This window comes from Ooceraea biroi, chromosome 5 (assembly GCF_003672135.1).
Source record: "Ooceraea biroi isolate clonal line C1 chromosome 5, Obir_v5.4, whole genome shotgun sequence".
Lineage (NCBI taxonomy): Eukaryota > Metazoa > Arthropoda > Insecta > Hymenoptera > Formicidae > Ooceraea > Ooceraea biroi.
This window is the reverse complement of record NC_039510.1, coordinates 2,487,693-2,507,758: the sequence shown is the minus strand read 5'-3', so window position 1 is coordinate 2,507,758 and position 20,066 is coordinate 2,487,693.

Below are 20,066 nucleotides of genomic sequence, written 5' to 3'. Positions count from 1 at the left end.
TTTAATTCATTATGTTAAATGTATAACGATAAATATGTTAAATAACGGGCATAAAAATAAAAAAATATATATATACAAATATTATTTATTTGAATTTATAAATATTATATTTAATTTACAGATTATTTCATGAATGACTTGGTTGCCTTTACTCATCCTCATTGTACAGATGTCGACTATATATAGGCAGTGTTAGGAGTGAAAGGATTAAACAAGAATATATATACATTAGTTTTATTTTTTTATCTTTCAGCAATGTTTTTCTCAACATAATTGCCTGAATAGATTTAATAGATAAAATCAAATTAATAAATGTGATAGTATCTTAAATATGAATAAATTTAGAAATACATAAAAAGTAAAAGTAAGTCTCATAAATTAAGATATTATTTTATATTATTTAAAATATTATTAGCATCGTACATTAAAAGCGTTGCTTATAGAGGGAAATGTAGCAAATATATAATAACCAGCGTTAGCTTGAAACAGCAAAACTTGATTATCCAATAGCCTTAAAGGATGTTCTTGGAGAATATCGCTAGAAGTTTAGGCAACGGGCGGACGCGAGTATGGCAACACAGATACCATCTCGGGTGTTGCATTCCATTTGCTAACAAGTTTGCGTAGATAAGGACACGATGATCTTCTGGTGGCTTTACCGCACAGTGAATGGAAATTTGGGCAGGCGACTTTGAGAGTTGATAACTTGGATTTGCGCGCGGGACATGTACGGGACGTACCAGCATTAATCTCGCATTAGAGACTGCTTAAAGCAACGTGAATTGGTTCTCACGATAGATTTCCCTCGTAACTGCATCATGTGCCCAATCACTTTATCCAGTTTTATTCGGTTTTATTCGTTTTGCTCTCACGTCGACCACGATATTTTTATCGTATCAATTATCGCCAGCAGCCACTTGCGCAACGTGCTTCGTTTATTTTTTTGCAGCATGATAAAATATCAGAAATAAAATTTAGCAAATATCGCGTATGCTGGCTGCCTTCCGCTCTTCAACATTGAAAATGTTGAAAATACTGGGTTTTCTTTTTGAATGTTAAAAAGTTTCACAATTTTCGCGTTGCATTCGCTTTGACCGCGTGTGTCAATAAATTTTCATGTACTTGGCACGTTATCTTGCGCAGCTATGTATGTCATCACAGCCATTATTTCGGACAGTGAAACGGCTAAGTCCTTAGAACCACCCGGCTCAACTTTGGATGCGCTTCGCTCTCACTCTAACTTTACTAATTGTACTTTAGACGGCGTTCCGGCATTTATATCTTTGTGCAGTTCAAGTTATTTTGTGGTGCTAGACTGTGTACGTTTACGCTATACTAGACTATGTACGAGCATGCTTATCGTGTTTCATGGACGTTAAATTGGCACGGCAAATTCCGTTTCCTCAAGGTAATATCTGTCTATCTATTTGTTAGTTACATAACATATCGTTAATGTGACTGTTGTGTTAAAGTGCCAGTGAAGAACGCTAATTCTCTGGCTAAGTGTGAGTTCTGATTACGCCGTGTGACGTTTAGTCCCTTCCTTTAGTTTAGTTCCTTCGGCTTATCTGTTGCTAACGTTAATGTTGATGTTTAGTTAATATATGTCCGTTACGTAAGATCGATGATGCAGTTAAGTCACTAATGCGTATTCCAGTTTTTCCTAAACTTTTGACCCGTCAAACACCTTTTTTCGCGAAAGTACTAGATGAGAATATTAGTAACTTCGCTGGACATTGGTATGTTCTACGAAACAAGAGAGAATTTGCTGACGCACGGAAGGTGCATTTCGTGAAAAATGCGCTAGGCTTTCGATCAGCAAGAGCGATTTACGTCACGCAAGAATTATGATTTTTTTTGAATTTGAATTTGTTTTTCTCGCATTCTCGCTTATCACGTATGATAAATACATAGTCATTACGTCAATGTCAAGAAGTTTTCTTCCATTTCATTCCACAGTTTTCCAAGAAGTAATATTTAAATATTTATTTAACTTATCGTGCAATAAGAATTATACATAGTAAGTTATCAGAAAACTTGGTGTACAGCGAAAATATAATATATAGTTTCGAATGCGTTGCTTTAAACAAATTTTTTGTTAGGTCCATGACTGGTTTTTGCTATCAATCCGTCATCATATTATGAGTTAACAGACTCTGCTAGCAAAACACGATTTTGCTGTGAACACATGTGATATCAAATTTGTTGCAATTCTTTTAATCGAATACCGTCAATTTGCTGACATACTAATATGATTACTAACATTTTGTTTATTGGGATATTGATTAGTATTATTTTTTTATTGTATTTATCTATTTTATTATCTTTGGTATATTTTTCAAAAATTTCTGTTAAATTGACTATTTAAAATTTAATTGTCTCTTTATCAAGCTTGCATATCGAATTGGCATCGGAGATTGCTTTGAGTCAACCTATAGTGTGATATATCCACTAAGACTAAGACTCGATTAGATCAGTTTAGAGTACATGATTGAAACGCTTGGAGTCCACAAGTTTCCTTATTCCTGTTTATAAATTCCGAACGTCATGAACAGCTTAACGATAATAAGTATAGTAATAAGTATTTTCAGCATGTCGTTTATCGGTATGATTTATTCTTAACTTTTGACAATAAACTCCGATTCAAAATGAGTTGATATTACACTTTTACGCTCGTGATAAGATGTAAGTGAATCATATTTGCGTCATTCAGTTATTCATGCGACAGTTTTGCTATACTTTCGTAGCAACTCAGTTTTTACTGCCTTTATAATATTTCTGCAATAGTCGAGTCTCAGTAATTCAGCAAGCGCCTTCGTTCGTTAAAGAACATATGTATCATTGTATATTTCATAATTTTTTTCGCGAAATTTAGAAATAATTACATCTTGTAATCAGTAATTTCGAAATCAATTATCCAGCAATGGCCATTTATTTATTACGTATTAACTCGTTGCATTAAGAATATTTTTTTTCCAAGTGTGCAATTGCCCTACATATTGATTGATGTGAGTAGTGACTGTATTTTTGCGAACATTACCGTGTTAGGAGTGTAGTATTTTCTTGCGCGAGTTGACCGTATTTTTGCAAAAGAGTACCATACGAACAGTCGCATGAAGAGTACCATATTCCTGCGAGTTCTATGAAAGTACATCTAGTGCTGAATCAATAGCAGAAAGACGAAGCCCGGAAGTAATCGCGCGATGGCAGAATAATCATGGGGAGCAATCTTATATAGAGGATGAGCAATTTTATATGCAGGCTGCTGTCGAAAGAAATACGACTAGAAGAAAGATTTCTTATACAAATGTAAGTTAAAAGTGCAAAATAAGATTTTTTCGTATAAGATTTTATTTCTGAAAAAGCTCGATTTTAGAAACCTTTTTTAAATACTGTGTATGTGATTTGCTGCTGCGCATAAATTTTGCGCGCGACACAACCATGTCTCTTGACTATTTTGTTTGCATATGTACTGGTAGGTTTTGCAATTTGCATTGATTTTTGTTATTGAATTTTAATACGTAGTTTTGCATTCGTACGATGCGTCAATTATATTAACAGAATAATAAAACTTTTCAATTATATTTTGCAATTAGATCGCGGTTTTTTACGTTTGATTTGTTACAGTGCTAAATTATATAGTTTGCACAAAAATATACACATTTAGATAAATTATAAAAACTGAGTAAAACTACTTGTTATATTGTAAGACAATGTGAATTATGCGACGAAGAATATACATATAATCAATAATAAAAGTACAACACTAGAGATTGCAAATGTTTTAGAAGGTTTTAGGAAGGTTTTAGAGAGCCAATTCCATCAGTAGACTAAAATGTATTCCAGGAAAATTTATTGCGCATTTGTACTTTAATTAAATAATCTAATCATAAAACAAAGAGTAGCAACATGTAATTTATATAAATTGCACACACTGATTTTTAACAAAAATTTAGGAGAATTATATATCACGAGATTAATGATCGTATGGGACGTACGAGTGTTTTAAGGGGGGAGCCTGCTTTAGAACGTTGAAAATAAGGTATAATTTTACGAATTTTTTTGGAGAAACTATACAGCGGATTATTATAAAACTTTGATGCATTTATTAGTACATGTTTAAAGATAAAAAAAATTATTTGATTACATCTTATGCAGCTGGCATTGTAAATTGGTGAGCATTCTCCTGCCTCCAAATTTCATTCAAACTGAAAAATTGAAATATTTTCTTGTTATTTATGAATTCCCATCGTCGATGAACCTTTAATATTCATAAAAACATTAAGTTAAACAATTATTTTTGCATGAAAAAGTTCAAAAACTTTGCCTAAAAATCGTACTTTTGTGTTCTAAGCTCCACATTTTGGCACTTTTCAACTTTTATTTTCTTCTCTTTTGGTTCATCGACGATGGAATTTAATACAAAAACATTAGTTAACAAATTTGCAGAAAGTCAAATTTGCAATCGACCTTGTTTCTAGTCACCTTGCATTTTCAATTTTTTTTTTCTTTACATGACATGGGATTATTGCGAGAAATATAATTTATTATTTAATAATATTTTATATAGGATATTATAATTTAATACATGTAAATAATGTATATATATATTCTAATATATATAACGATATATTCAAATAAAAAAATAATTGTTTTTATCTTTAAACATGTACTAATAAATGCGTCAAAGTTTTATAATGATCCGCTGTATAGTTTCTCCAAAAACAATTCGTAAAATATACCTTATTTTCAGCGTTCTAAAGCAGGCTCCCCCCTTAAGTAACACCCAGAGTAAAATTTTGGAAAATACCAAATGCCTCAAGCACAGCGCATCAGCTGATTGCGCGCGATGATGATTCTTATTCCACGATAGTTATTATTCCGCTTATTCCTCCATGATATTCATGTGCTACGGATTTCTAGAACAGAATAGCAGCAAATCCTGAGGCATACTCACATGCACATACGTATGTATCTTGGCAAGATTCCTTCCAGACGACTGTCTGGGGAAACATGTTGTCAAATATTCTGGGACACCCCTCGAGGCTCGTTCTTCTTCAGGGACGACTTTAAATTCGTCTCTCGACCGCTCGTTTCCTTCCGTCCCTGAAGAACTTTCGCACCGCTGGCAACTTGAATGACAACATCGACGAGGACGACAGGTCTCTTGACCTACGTGAGAGAATGGACGGTCCAGCTATCCATTGCGTACTTGAAATTCTTGCTGTGCGCGTTTCGATTAGTTGTACCCTCGGTTAGGTTCCGAGGATAATAAAGCGAGTTCACAGTCATGCAAATTGAATGTGAGAATAATTGTTCGATTGATGAAACGAACTATGTATCTAATCGTAAAACGTAGAACTCGAGAAATTTGTGTAAGAATAGTAACATGGTAAATGTATAATACTAATAATAATAATATCCAAGTTTTGTTGCCTCAGGAGAAGAACTTTTAAACTTTTAAATTTTTCAGTGTACTTTCGATATGAAAATACATGTTAAATGCCTCGCGCATGCGCGAAACTGCTTCTTCAAATCTACATATCAAACCAAACTCCAAGTCGCTTTATTAAACCAGAATTTGCACAATTAAATTACGCTGTAATGTGCATTATTATCTGCAGTTTTCTCTAAAAGAAAGCTAGCAGGAAGATATCGCGATGCGAGACGAGAACGTGCAGCGCAGCGGGACGAATTTCGCGGCGTGCAGTTTTAACCACGTTATCCTAACGCGATTTGTTATCGCCAAAGCGATGCGGCGGTTTAAACGCGATTTTTCGAGTACACCCATCTAACCCTCCTATTGAGTCTGTCGTCATCTGATCCACGTCGCTTCGCGGAACTTCCACGTTCCATTTACGTCGAAGTTCCCGCGAAGAATTGCGACATACACGCCAATATGAAGCGCGTCGCGTCGGCTGCAATTTGCGCCAAAATAGATTAGCCGGCTGAGAACGCAGGGTGGGAGTGGAAAGGGGACAGAGACGGGAGGAGAATCGAAATTTCGCGGGGTGGGGGCGGAAGCGGAGCGCTCATCGGTTTTGCATTTAGTGATTGCGGCGACGCTGTTGCGGCCGTCCGTCAATCGTGACGGTACACGATGTGCGACATATCGAAGTCGACCGCAAAGATAGAGAGGCTGTAAGCGACGCTTCGAGCTCTGTTGCAAGCCGGCGCGACAAAATTCGCCGCCAAACGGAGGAAAGTCTGCTTCCGAGAAAATTCGAGATCGAGATACTCTCCCCAGAGTGTTTCAGTGTTTTTACAACACGGAATCGCGATGAGAAATCGTGATTTTCCTGACAACGTAACCATAATATTCCTCGCCGATCAAATAAATTGAATCGAAGAATTGAAACCCGATCCATTAATTATATTTCTCTTTCAGCTGCGCGTGTATTTCTACAATCCCGTTTGAATAATTGCTCGTGGTAAAGACGCGTTCCGCGTAATCGCTCGTCAATGGATAGCATTATCGGATTCGACGGTAGTCGAAATCAGCTAACTGGACGTAAAATCGATTGTATACCGTGTCGGGCGTTCAATACAGACAAATCGATGTTGCCGGCCGCGTTCTAATATCGTAACGAGGCATTCGACTACACGAGAGCATATCCAATTGAAATAGGTTTGTGCATCCGCGATTACGGTGCACTTCGCTGACTTGAGTGCGCTCCTTAGAAGGAGCATAAATTTATGCATCTCGAAAAACGCACTCCCTCCTACGGTATTCTCGGCATCGCTCCTGAAAAATTCGGGATATATTGCAAGTTGTGCGTTTCACGGTGGAAACGCGAACGGGGTTACTGTATCGGTTTCGGAAAGTGTAGAAACAAAAATGGTAACGCGAGAACACGCGTTTGACTTTTAGAATTCATTTGCCGCTGATTGAATGAACGCGCTTCCCCGAAATAGAAATAATTGGTATCATAAAACGTTCAATCTCTCGCCGTTTCAAATATACATGCAGATATATTACAGTCATCATCGTTTATTTCGCTGGGTTATTCCATCCGTTAATTTGCATTTTTTTTACCAAAATCTAATTTACATGGTTTTTATTTTTTATAAGATCGCACAGGAGAATCATGCACGATACAGAACATTTAAGTGAGTATTCATTGCGATTCAGCCGATGAATGTGAAGGATGTAAAGAACGATTTCAAAGATTAGCAGCTTTCTCTCCCTCCCTCCCTCCCTCCCTCCCTCTCTCTCTCTCTCTCTCTCTCTCTCTCTCTTTTGCAATCTCGTTTTACATAATTTTACATAATTCCAGCTCTCCGTTTTCCTTCAGCTTTATGTGTGCGCATCCCTCTTTGTCCTTTCCACTCTTCCATAGTCGCTTTTTTTACAGCCGTTATTACATCAACCGAGGGATTAGTTATTCGCGAGATACGGGATGCTCAGCACGAAATACATGCATCAGGTGGCGCACGATTGCGCACAAACGATACTCTGCTTTAAGTGAATTTCGCTGCACCGGAGAAATTAAGTATATTTCCGATGGAAAAGAATTAAATACTGCGTTTCCCGGAGCGCGCGGTTCTAGCTTTTGCCTGTCGCGTTTTAACGCTCGCTGTGCTTTGCGAAAAAGCTTGACACACGAAGAGAGCACGATTATGCTTCGCAGTTTCGAACGGGTTTCCGAAAATCAGCGTAAACCAATTATCTGCACACGTTGAATGACGGCGAAGCTGCACACCGAGTAATTCATCTACGATGAATTCTTGAAATCTGAAAACGCCGACAATCGTTTCCCAGTTCTGTGAAACCAGCGTCCAACTGTGGTTTCCGATTATATAATATTAAATTTTATACTCAGTTTCAGTTCAGTGCGTGCCGACAATTTTGACACGGAGTAGGCAGAGCGTTAACTGGAATTGATATATTTATGGTACACCCCGGTAACGAGCGGTTTACAAACTCGCGATGATTGTCGAAAGGCGCGATAGTGCACTTCATTCAGTGCATTGCGTCGCACCTAAATCACCACAATAAAAATCAAATATTTCCAGCCGTCACGTGCAAACCGCAACTTCCTTCCATGAAGCACTCCTACTTGGATCCTGAGAGTGAGCCTTACTTTGGCGATAGCGCTTTTGGCGAAGCCGCGACGTAACGGCTAATGGACCGATATATTATAACACCTCTTACGACTTTTCAGATTTCGGATTTTTTGATATTGTCATATCGAAAATGTCAAGCATTAACCAACCGATGGAAAGAAATTGTTCAACAATATGAAAAATTATACTAACATATTATACTAACCGTAATCTTCCTTCTGTCTTTTTCTTTGCAGCAAAACGTGAAAAAATTCATGCAAATTTTTAGCTTGACCTAAAACATATGAGTCGACTTACTGTATGCTGAAATTAATTAATAAATAATAATTCTATAATCAGTCCGTAAATAAATTAAACCTTAAAAAATTTTACTTTGAATTAAATCTTGAATTTAATTTCCTAGTTTTAGTTTTCGTTTAATCAATTTTCTCAATAGTTAAAAAGATATGATGATTCTTTATAAAATATAATGTCCACGCAGCGATATTTTGAGTACGAGTGCGCGACACGTGTAAAAAGGAAACTGGAGGATGGCAATGGGAGACGGGGAGGATAAGAGGGTGAGAGTGAGGCTTATGGGGAGGAAGAGAAGCAGAGAAGGAAAGAGAGATGAGGGAAAAGAGGAGCAGAGCGGGAGAGAGTTGGAACGGACGAACGGTGAATATTTTAGTCGGCAGCATACTCGCGTCGAAACGAACTCTGGCTTTAGGCAGGGTATAGGTCAGGGTTCAGCTTAACCCGGCTTCAACGCGAAACTCTAACCGCGTAAAATATACAGCACCGAGAAACCCCACACGACGGGGGAGCGCGCTCTTTACTCGTCGGCTGCTGTGACGTCTCGGTTGAAAGCTCGCGAAGTATTTGGATTTCTGCTGGGAAGTCGTTTCCCTCCGATCTAAATGGCCGTGATTAACCCTTAAGCGTATTCGGACGCCACCGTTTGATCGCGTCCCGATGCCCCTCTTCCGCGAGTTGCAATGCAATTCTCGACATGATTTACCCGCTCTATCTGGATAAATAAATGCGTATATTCCGAAGAAGCAGGCAGGATTAAACAGGCGGCCGGATATGAACAAAATATGGGTGGATTTGACGGTTTCCGTCAATCTAAATCGATAAAATTGTTTGCCTGTAAGTACGATCACCGAAAATCGCATTTCCGTTCGCAAAGTTGGGAAGACGGCTGTATCGATACCATCCGATCGCGATAAAACATGCGCGCACCATCCAGAGATGCGAGATTTCAATGAATTTTTTAATGTTTCCGCTTTCGATTCTGCGGATAAAGTTTGAAAAATGTAACGTCTCGACGCGGGGTACACAAGTATCGATCAATTGTATAATACACCCGTGCACCGTGGTATTCATATCACGGCGTCCAATAAGGAAGAAACCGCGAGCGCTCATATTGAAATTTAAATCGGCCACTGTCGGTCGTTTTCTTTCGTTTTGTAGCGCGTTGTAATGCCACGTGACTTCGTTCGATGTATCGTTGCCAGAAAGAGGGTAGGAACAAGGCGAAAAAGATTGTTCCTGTGTGTATGTGTGTGTACGATCGTTATAAGCTTTGAATCGCAAATTGATGTATGAACAATGAAGAAACTGAAAGAAAAAACTGTCGCGCGATCATGTCGCCGCTTCACTTTGCTTTTGTAATTACAGGGAAACATTTGACACATACACATTCAACTTTTCCCTCTGTCTTTCTTTCTCTCATATCTTGGCAGCTGATCAGCTGTTCCTGCATTATCTTCACCCAATACGCGTATAATGCTTTACGTTTCCCCGCACCTATATCGAGCAAGTGAGATTTTCCAGTCGCACCACCACTTTTGCTTCCGACATGTTTCATTATATTTTTTGCAATGTCTTTTTACGCTTGTTAATTTATCCTCGCGGCCCTGTTCGTAGTTGAAGAAGCGTGAAATCACTCGACCTGTTGTACGATGTTGTTATACGAGGGACTCTTGGCTTGAGGAAAGCAGATGAGCGGCAAGACGCATTTACATTATCGTGAGAGGAAGAAAAAAGTCCTTTAGAAGAGAAAAGATATTCTAGACCTTGCAAATTTTTAAATCTCTACAGCGAAGTTGCGAAGTGTGATACGCGACAAGAACAATAAGAAATTGGAGGAGAACACAAAATGCGCAAATTTCTATTTCAAAAAGATTGATTATTTATTTTAAACATTGGTGTTAGTATTAAAATGGAATAATGCAATTCCTTTAAATTACTAATTTTAAAGAGAAAGAAAGAGAGAGAAAGGGGAAGAAAGAAAAGGAAAGAGAAGAAGTACAATTTAGTTTTCAGTAATTATAAATATATTTTCTTATTAAGCTCTTTTTAAAGATTTGAAACTAAAACAGAAGAGAAGAAAAGTACACGTTATTAACTCGGAATGTACCGTATTGCAGTATATACTACTGTATACGTGTTACTTTTTATTGCCACGGCACACAACGCGTGTTCCATTTGCGCGAAAATTAAAGGCAGATTTTAAAACGGACTGACGCAAGCCGGCTGCCTGGTGTTTAGCGCGTGACACCGTGAGGCCAGGTTGCGGTTCAAGAACAAAAACCAAATCGCTGCTAAGCGTTAAAGCGCGCTCCACAGTTTAATTAGTAGTTCCGGATGGCGGGGAAGTTTCCTTGTGTATAACCCGCGTCGGCAAACATTGTCATTTGATGTTAACTGGTTCGCGAAAACCGGTCAGCAGGTCCTTTCTCCTTCTCCCTCCCTCTCTCTCTTTTGCTGTTCTCCCTTATCCGTTTTGTGCAAGTACATTTTTTGAGTAATCACGCGTTTACACGTGCGAGTTGAATTCTACACTCTGTGTGTAGAATTTACCCGCTCTCTGCGTGAGGGCACATACAAAATGCACGCACTAATGGCGTTTTAATAACGTAACGCATGTTGCGGAAATAACGTAGGGAAAAATACTCGAATACATATGTACGTTTCGCTAATTTTAAAGTATACGCTTCGCGCTGCCAGCGCGAAAAGTAAGATACATTCAGCCCCGACGAACGTGAGGAAAATATTTGTTTCCGTTGTACGCCGTTCTGTTCGCGCAGGTGCAGAACGGACTATCCGCCTCGTATTTTCATTCTCTCCGATATTCTCGCCGAGTGAGACACTCCTTCCTAAAACGTCTTTACAGCGGTATCGTAGCGATGTTTCAATGATGAGATATCGACGTTAACAATTTACACGTATACAGAGAAGTTGAGACAAGCTCAGGAGAGCATCTTCTCAAGAGAAGGTGTCTCGTTGCATCAGTGTTCTGCTTGCGAAAAATCACAATAGATCATTTTCTCTTCCGAGTGTACCGATATGTATTTATTTTTATTCACGAACAAACAATATTTGTCCGAACAATATTTGTACAACGAATTACGAATTCTCTGCGTGCGATTCTTCTTCTAGCTTGATTACGGAAATACTTGCATTTTTATTTCAGAAATTTTTATTTTTCTTTTGCGGAAAGAAAAGAATATTCTGCATCCGCCAAGAGGTCGTTTGCAAAATATTTTTCAATGCGACTGCGATATCGCTGGAACATCACGTACATCACGTTTGGCCAATATACAACATATACACATATGTATATATTACTATCATCACATGATTTTGTTACGTACCTTTATCTTTTAACCTTTTCACCCCTCACGTCGCCTACAACTTATAATTCGGAGTGTTTTCCTCTTCCCTTGATAACCCTACTCTTTTCCTTTCTTTTTTTATTATTTTACACGATTCCCGAGTAGCGTATAAATCACGCACTTAGTTTCGAGTGTTCGCCGAGGAGCGACAGACATTTCGCAAAAATTTACCTCGCTCGTGTTTTCACCGTCGCACTCTCCGTCCATCCGTCTGTCCGTCTGTGCCAGAAACGGCTGTAGCGTCGATCTCACTCTTCGAACACACCGGCTATTTTCATAATAACGAAATATATCTTTCTCTCAAGACGACGCGTCTTCCATTCTCACGCGATATGGTCCGTTTCGAAAGTGGGTCGCCGGAGGACGGCGATTCGCGAGTAAAAAGACAAAATGGCGGCGGTGGAAGAAGACGCGCAAACACGTACGGCATCGCGACAGCCTTCGCGGACGCGAACGTGCATTAAAGCGGAATCCGAGCGGAGTACGCGCCGCGCGTTGTGTCAGCTGTGATTAATCGCGTCGCGCTGTCACGATTAATGGCCCGTTGATTTCGCGGCGCGGGGAAAGGAGGGATATTAAATATCTATAACCTCAACGTTTACGTTGGCGATCGAAAGAAAAAAAGGAACGATGCATCATCGATTATCGGAGATACCTGCTCGACCTCACTCTTGAATATTGCACCGCGAGTATTTACCAGCTCGATCGCGAGGACGATTTCATCCCTCCGTCACATTTTGATAATGCATATCGAGAGGCGTGTATCGCAGGATTTGTCCTCGAGAGAGGTAAAAATTTCAGGTTTTTCTAGCGTAAACTTTTTTACAATTTGTGTAAATAGACCGCGGATCTAGGAGTGTAATGTTTTGCACATTTTGCACACTTAAAGCGTAGCGTTTTTGCATTGTTAATTGATTCATACGTGTTGAAGAAACGCAACGCATTATTTTCAAATTACACAGGTTGCAAAATGCAGTACGTAACACGCTTAGGATTGCAACGTACGTATTTATCCCTTTCCGCAATTCTGATTCTGTTTAAGGAGACTAAGAAATATCCTCTTTAAAAAGTTTTCTTCCATGTGCATAAAATACGTGTGTGTATATTTGCTCACACGTATGCACACGCTTGCGTAACACACATGCTGCTTTCAGCATTGTACACAGCGGCGTTGCAATTTAACATTAAACACAGTGACGTCGTTTGCGATCTAAATTAAGGATTAGTAAAGATTTCTGTGTAATCCCGAAAAATTTGTCATCCGGCGCGAGCGTTTAACTGGTAGCCGGTTAAGTAAGATTAATGGCCGATCATTGAACCCTTTCGGCTTGCAAGCGAGGTCCGAAAAAAATGCAATTTTTGGGAACGCCATGCGTCATTAACGGCATTCGGGCGCACCTCACGTTTCCTTTTATGACGTGGCACGACCGTGTCTTATATTCTGCTAGGGGATTCCCCCGTAATGCGAGAAATAGGACCGCCGGGACCCGTAACCGTTTCCAAATATAAACGTTTTTATCGATTGTTTGCGGCACGTTCGGCTTTTTTTTCCGCGAGTTTAAAATGTCGGCTTTATCGGCGGATCGCGGCATCGTGAATATATGAGTCCCGCACGACGTACACCCCGAGCACCATACAACCCCTGCCTACGTATAAATCTCTCTGGGCCTTTTAGACAACCCGGGTCGTTATTCGAACGCGGTGCCTTATTGATTCTCCAAATGCGCGCCTGGATGTAACCTTGGCGAACCCGATCTGCCGCCACTGGTCGGAGAAGAAAAATTATTAACTGATTAATTTCAGCATTGCAAATTTTTTAGTGGTTTTATTACTTCCTTCCACCGTAAATCGTGATCTTGATAAGTCACTTCCGTTGTTTCCGCCTTGGGTATATTGTTCTCAGGTTTGAGCATATGTAAGATAACGGTAATTAATTTCAGGATTAAAATATATCGCGCGAAAGCTGCTCCACGTGACATAAAACGGCGTTGGCCTTTATTAATGATATATACGGAATTATTTATAATCCGATTCGAAAAGGCAGTAGTTTATAAAAAATGTTCATCTTGAGGCGGATACATGATGGAAAAAGCCTTTTATCTAATAATTATATGTGACTCATTAAAACACGCCGCTAATCCTTTACCTGTATGCACGGTGACGAATTTAATGTTGATAATTGGATTTAAAGGGGATTTACGGAAACGAGCTCTCGTCAAATTGCGGAACTCTTTAAGCGTCACAATTTTCGCGTAATGCATCGGCACGCACGTATAGAAATTCGCGTACAAATTACTTCGTTAGGATATATATACTCACGTGAAATATTACAGCTGACAATATGCGCGGCGTCGTGCTTTAATTGCGTGGCAATGTTTCTCAAATATGAAACGCGTACAGTCCACAAAACACGTTACGTAAAGCGTGTTTTTGAGCAGGGCACCATTTTAGGATTTGCGACATCGTTCATCGTTATATTGTTACATTGTACAAAATAAGATTGTAATCACGCTCTCGCGAACGTTACATCACTGTTACGCGAAATGTCACGTGCAATATTGTTTTTTGCGCGCAAACGCCGGCGGTTTTTCGTAAAAAAACGGCCAGCTTTTTAGAAAACTAATTCGAATACTTTTGTTCGGCTTCGGTTCAATTAGAAACGCGCGTCGGAACTTTGTGTGACGGAACTTCTGAAAATTAATTATACGTTCCCTACATACTCTCACCGCCGAGCGATTAAAAGTCCATTCAGAGCGCCCGTTGCAAAGTTCAATAAAAATAGTTTGCCCAACGTGCAGCGGCTACTTGTATCGACTGCTCGCGTCGAAAAAGGGATGTATCGTGCTTCAATTTGTTTCAATCACATACTTATATCGCAGAATTACCACTCGGGAAACGCAACTTGATGCGATCCGCGCGATACCACGGCATTTTTATTTATTTTATAGCATTCGTATATTTATTTATAGCTGCATTTATATATAAGCACATAGATTTGTCGCTTGGCATTTGACTTTGTTGTTCGACGAAGGATTCGCTGGAGCTAACAGCGAAACGAGAATCAAACAGCCACATTTAACGCTAAATGTGCGGCGAGAACACGCAGCCATATATCTGCTGCGGACCCAGGAGAATCGTAACAATTTCTATTCGCCAAATATAATTCGTCACGTCGCGAACTGCGGAAATAAATTCGTTACGTGGGCTCCGCATTATACAAGCGCTGGTTTGGGAGTCGTTCGAGGTTGGCCGCGGTAAATTGCGACCGGTAATGTCAGTTCTTAATAACGGGCCCGCCAGCTGCTGATATCGACCGGTACATACGTGTGCGGCTGTGGCGAGTGCGCGCGATCGTATTTTTCGGAGCTGGATGCCGCGCGCGTCGATCGGGTACATCTGTTTACACCCCCTATACACCACGCTGTTGGGCCGTGAATTAATTAAGCTCAATATGCATCCTCGTTGCCCAATGATGGCGGTTTCCCGATGCTTCGCGACTCCGTGGTGGAAAATCGCGATATACTGCACCCTAAAGTCACCCTTTTCAAAATCGAGGAAAGTGTTAACTCTTCTCCATACAAATTCTATGCCAGTTTTCCTACTTTTTATTACTGTCTGTTGTTGTTATAAATAGATTTTAATTGATATAAATGTTTATTAAATTGGCAGACCCCAGGTTTTATGGAGAATACTCACAGGATATCCTAGTGACAAAATGCGGCTCCAATCAAAAACTTATAAATTTAGTTGTAATTACCAGTCGTGCAAAGCCTGAGAAATTAAAGTTGGAGTCGTCTTTTTTAGCCGGTGACGCACTTCGAGATTTTAAAATCCGCATTTTTTTAATAATCCGGATGTATTATACTACGTGTGCATTTGCTCCAAGGGAGACCAGGGGATTATAGTGTACTCATGAAAGATTAAGCGAACCGCATTACAGGTCGCGGTCCACGTCAATAATTCATCGAAATGCGCACTGTATTCGCCCGGTAAATATGTATACCGGCGTTACACCTCAAGGCATATCTTTCGATTTCCATTCGTCATTTCCCCGCGACCGCGGGGCGGCAGCGGCCGCAAAAGCGGACTTCCGCATTAGCGTAAACGCATTATCGGTTGTCGGCGACAGCTCCGAAACCGGGTGAAACTCTAATGAGTGAAAAATCGACGGGACAGTCGATGCAGACGTATCGCCTCGCGATCCCCTCTCGCAACCCCCTCGCAACCTCGTTCCACGGCGTGTACAGCCTTCCAGCCAGCCAGTCAGCCCGTGGCTCTCGTAACGAGTTCCGGGGGAGGACTCGTCCTTTTGCCTCCGAGAAAAAGGCAGGGCGATCTAATTACGGTGGGGTAGCAAGCAGCGAGTCGCGGGGAATTCCCGGGGAAAACTCCAGACCTTTCTTCGGCAGCTCGGCGAACGAGGGGGTTGTCCGCTGTTGCCGGTGCGATAGTTCGCACCGACGAATGGCACGGTGTGCATTCTCCCGAGGCTGACTGGTTTGCCGTGCCTCGCCTCGACTTGCCATCGGGGTTGGTGACGATGGATGTCGCTAAGATTCCGTCGATCCCGGCGACGTAATGAGGATGAATCGGCCGATCCGATTCTGCCTGCAGCCGTCCCACGACCGACCCTATATATATATCGAACGGCCATAGGAGCATGTGTGCACCCTGCGACACGTATGTACGTATAAATGAACACGAACGTATGTGCCGACCGGGCGATAAATATCCGGGTCGCGCCGGGAATTACGGCTTCTCACCGTGTTGCTCCCGTTCCCTCTTCCGACCCTGTCGGGGTGCGCCGAAAAGGGACAAGATGCTGAGGTATATTTGATTATTTAGAGATAAAAAAGGAAGGTGTGTTTGACGGCACTTGGAGCACCTTGAAAACTGTATTTACGGTATGTCTTCAGGTTTCGAGGGTTGTATCGAGAATTGAATTTAACAATGTCCGGCCTCGAATGTTCAGGAATTCCTATATATATACGTACGTGAACGTCATGCAACGCGTGAGTTCACGCGTTTTTCCGTGTTTAATCCTCCTCTGTTCGCTGGATGGACTCATGCAAAAAGTTCGAGCCGGTTGTAGGATACTCCGGTGATTCTCTTCGACATTTTCCATCTTGATAACGGATCGCGCGCGGATCGCATGTCCTTGGGGACCTATCTGCAATTACGAACGAGCGCGTCTAAATCCACCCGGCGCGACTATAGAGCAGCGTGTCGATGTATATATTTTTCTCTTTGCACTCGATATGCGCGTGTAGGTGGCATGTACTAGAGCGAGGTGACCAAAGCGAGAAGGGTAGAGATGAAGAAAGAAAGAGATACGGGGTAGAATGATAACGGGGGACGGACGGAAAGTGGAAATGAGATAGAGTTTGGTAGAGAAGGAGACTCAGGTCAGAGAGAAAGGGAGGAAAACGGGGGAGAGATGGAGCGAGAGAGAGAGAGAGAGAGTCGGGCGTGGGAGAGGGTGGAGAAAGGGAGGACCAGGAAAAGGGACGAAGAGGTGGCGGCAAAAGGGGCGGATGACGAGGAGGAAGAGGTGACGGAGCGGCGGAGAGAGGGGCAGATTTGACCCTGCTTGTGCACCTGGATAGGAGGCTGTAATCAATACCACAGAAAGCGCGCGCTGCGCCAGCTCACCCCTTATCCGTCCGCCTATACCGATACCTGAATAAACGGCCATGCAGGAGCGCCCCTCTGCCTACCTGTGAACCTTTTTACGCTCGATACGTAGCAAATATGCATTGTTCGATGTGAGTTTGGTTTTCGGCCCCACACACCTGATGGAATCACCTGGTGTCCCTAAAACACTTTCCTCTTTAGAGGCAAAGTGGCAGAATAACATATGAGTTTAGTCTCTGTCCTTATTTTCTCTCTCTCTCTCTTTTTCTGTACCTTTCGCTCTTTTTGTTATTAATTCATATTAATTTTGTATACTCTTTAATAATGTATAAAGATAATTGGTGGTATCAAATTGAGGACACTTCAGAAAAAGAGCAAATTTAAATAAAAGACACAATTTGTGTATATAAATATCTAAAAGAGTTTGTTGTAAAAAACTCTCATTCAATTTACATCTTCATGACATTTGTGAAAAGATAAAATTGATTTTAATTGACTGTGAGTAATGGATACGTTTTTAAATTCGAAATATAATGTAACGTTAAAGCTTCTAGAAACTTTGTTTCTTCTAAATTTGTATTTCACAGTATTTAGATTAATATTTTTAATAATATATTTTCTAGTTTATCGGGTATAAGATATCGTCTCTATATTTATCCATCTGTTAAATCTGTATTCTTACTTGTTTGCTTTTATTATAAGATTATCGTTGAAATATTAATTATATAGTTTGTTTATTAATAAATCTGTAATCCACGATCATATGCCATAATTATATGAAGTACTTTGATTAACATAAAACTAGGTTTTCTTAGGAAAATTTGATTGAATAAAATCTTGTTTCTTAATTTTTCGATAACTGATTTGAAATCAGTAATTAAATTAAAATTCTATTTAATTAAAATTCTATTTAAATCAATTTGATAAATAAGTGATTTCCATTCATTAGCAGCTTCGAAATTATATTTCGTGGAATATTTCATGAAAATTTATAATTGACAATCTTATAATTGATTGCATCTATCGGAAAAATTTATATAATAATTTGCTAAAATTAGCTCGCAATAAAACAAAACTTTTCATTATGAATAAATACAATATTTTCATTTTCCAACTTATATTCGTTATTAATTGCATCACAAAGAAATTAAATATTTTGCGTCATTTTATATGATTCGCAATACAGACTAGTCTGTAAAAATAATCGGCCGGAATTTTCGAATCGAAATCAGGGGCGTTGGTCGGGACATTTATACGTGCCGTGTTCCCGCAAGTTTGTCGCAATGCATCTTCATTGCTACTTTTCATAGCGGAGATGCTGTTTGAATGTGAAATCGCGCGCGGTTACCCCGAAGAGACGTATTTCGGTGTCACGACACCCGGCGAAGTGCAATTATTTATCTTAATGGCCTGCCTACTTTAGCCAAATCTAGGACACGGGATTTTAATACAAAACATGTTTCGGCTCTTTTCCAACGAGAAATACCGGATTTTGACACGTGTCGAGACGGAAATAACTACGCCGTGATGCATCATCGAGCTTAAATATACGTGAAACTGTGGCGTATTTTATCATAACTTTCGAGAAAAAATTCTCGCGAGAAGCACGAAGATATTCAAGTAGGTAGGAAGTTTGCTAGAAATAACGCGGGGACGAACGCGGAAATATTTCGGCGCGAGATTCTGGAGGTACTCGGCGGGATCGTGAATATGTAAAAGCGGGACGCCTTAGCCGGAATCTTCCGCGTTATTCACTTTAAGCGGCGAAGTTTCCGCGACGTGGCACGCTGCGGAATACGCGGCTACCCCGTCACTTACATACGCTGTACGCGCGTGCGACCGCAACAAATCAGCGGTATCCCGGGACAAATTGAAAGGTTTTAGCGGGACTCGATGGAGGAGAGCAGAATAGGTAATCGCCTGAGATCAGCTGAGGCCAAGAGACCGCAGGTGGTCTAATTGCGAGCGGGCTTTCCCTTCGGTAATCGGCGCGATGGGGATGTCACATTACACGTGTAGAGATAATGCATCGTCCATGCAAATTCGTGTTTTGCGTGCCTAACGTTTATCCCTCATCGGCGTTGTTCTGCCGCGTGCGTCCCCTCGCACGCGCACCCTCTCTTATCCTCTTGAGCGTGTGACTTTGGAACTATCGCCGATTTTAAATGGACTGTAATCATCAACCGGTATACTTCGCCCTTTCTCGCTCGTCAGTTTCTTTCGCGAAGACTTGAGCGATCTATCCTGCGTACTGTTATTGTTTCCCTAATAATTGAATGCCTCGACGTTTATGTTGAGCACATTCTTACATTCTCGTCTAAGTTTCTACGTTTACGTTACTTGGAAATTGGAGCGATCAATGGCACGTGTCGACCGAAAGCGGGAAAGACCAAATTATGATGTACAATGATTATAGCATTATATATAAAGGCTTTCTGTGAGTAATATTGAACCAGTAATAAATTCATTTATATGAAGTCTGAGACGCGGTTGACAGTATGCGAAATCACAAATGCGAATGTGCTCTAAAAGTGTACCAAAGCAATGCATTAAAATCAGAATTTTAGGAATGAACGTTATGGTCTTATTTCGAATAGACTCTCTCCAGTAATAATAGCTAACATTCAAAAAGGATAATTGAATATAATTTCGCGCATATACATAAATGATTCCGAAGAGTTCTTCTCTAATTAAATGTCTTCT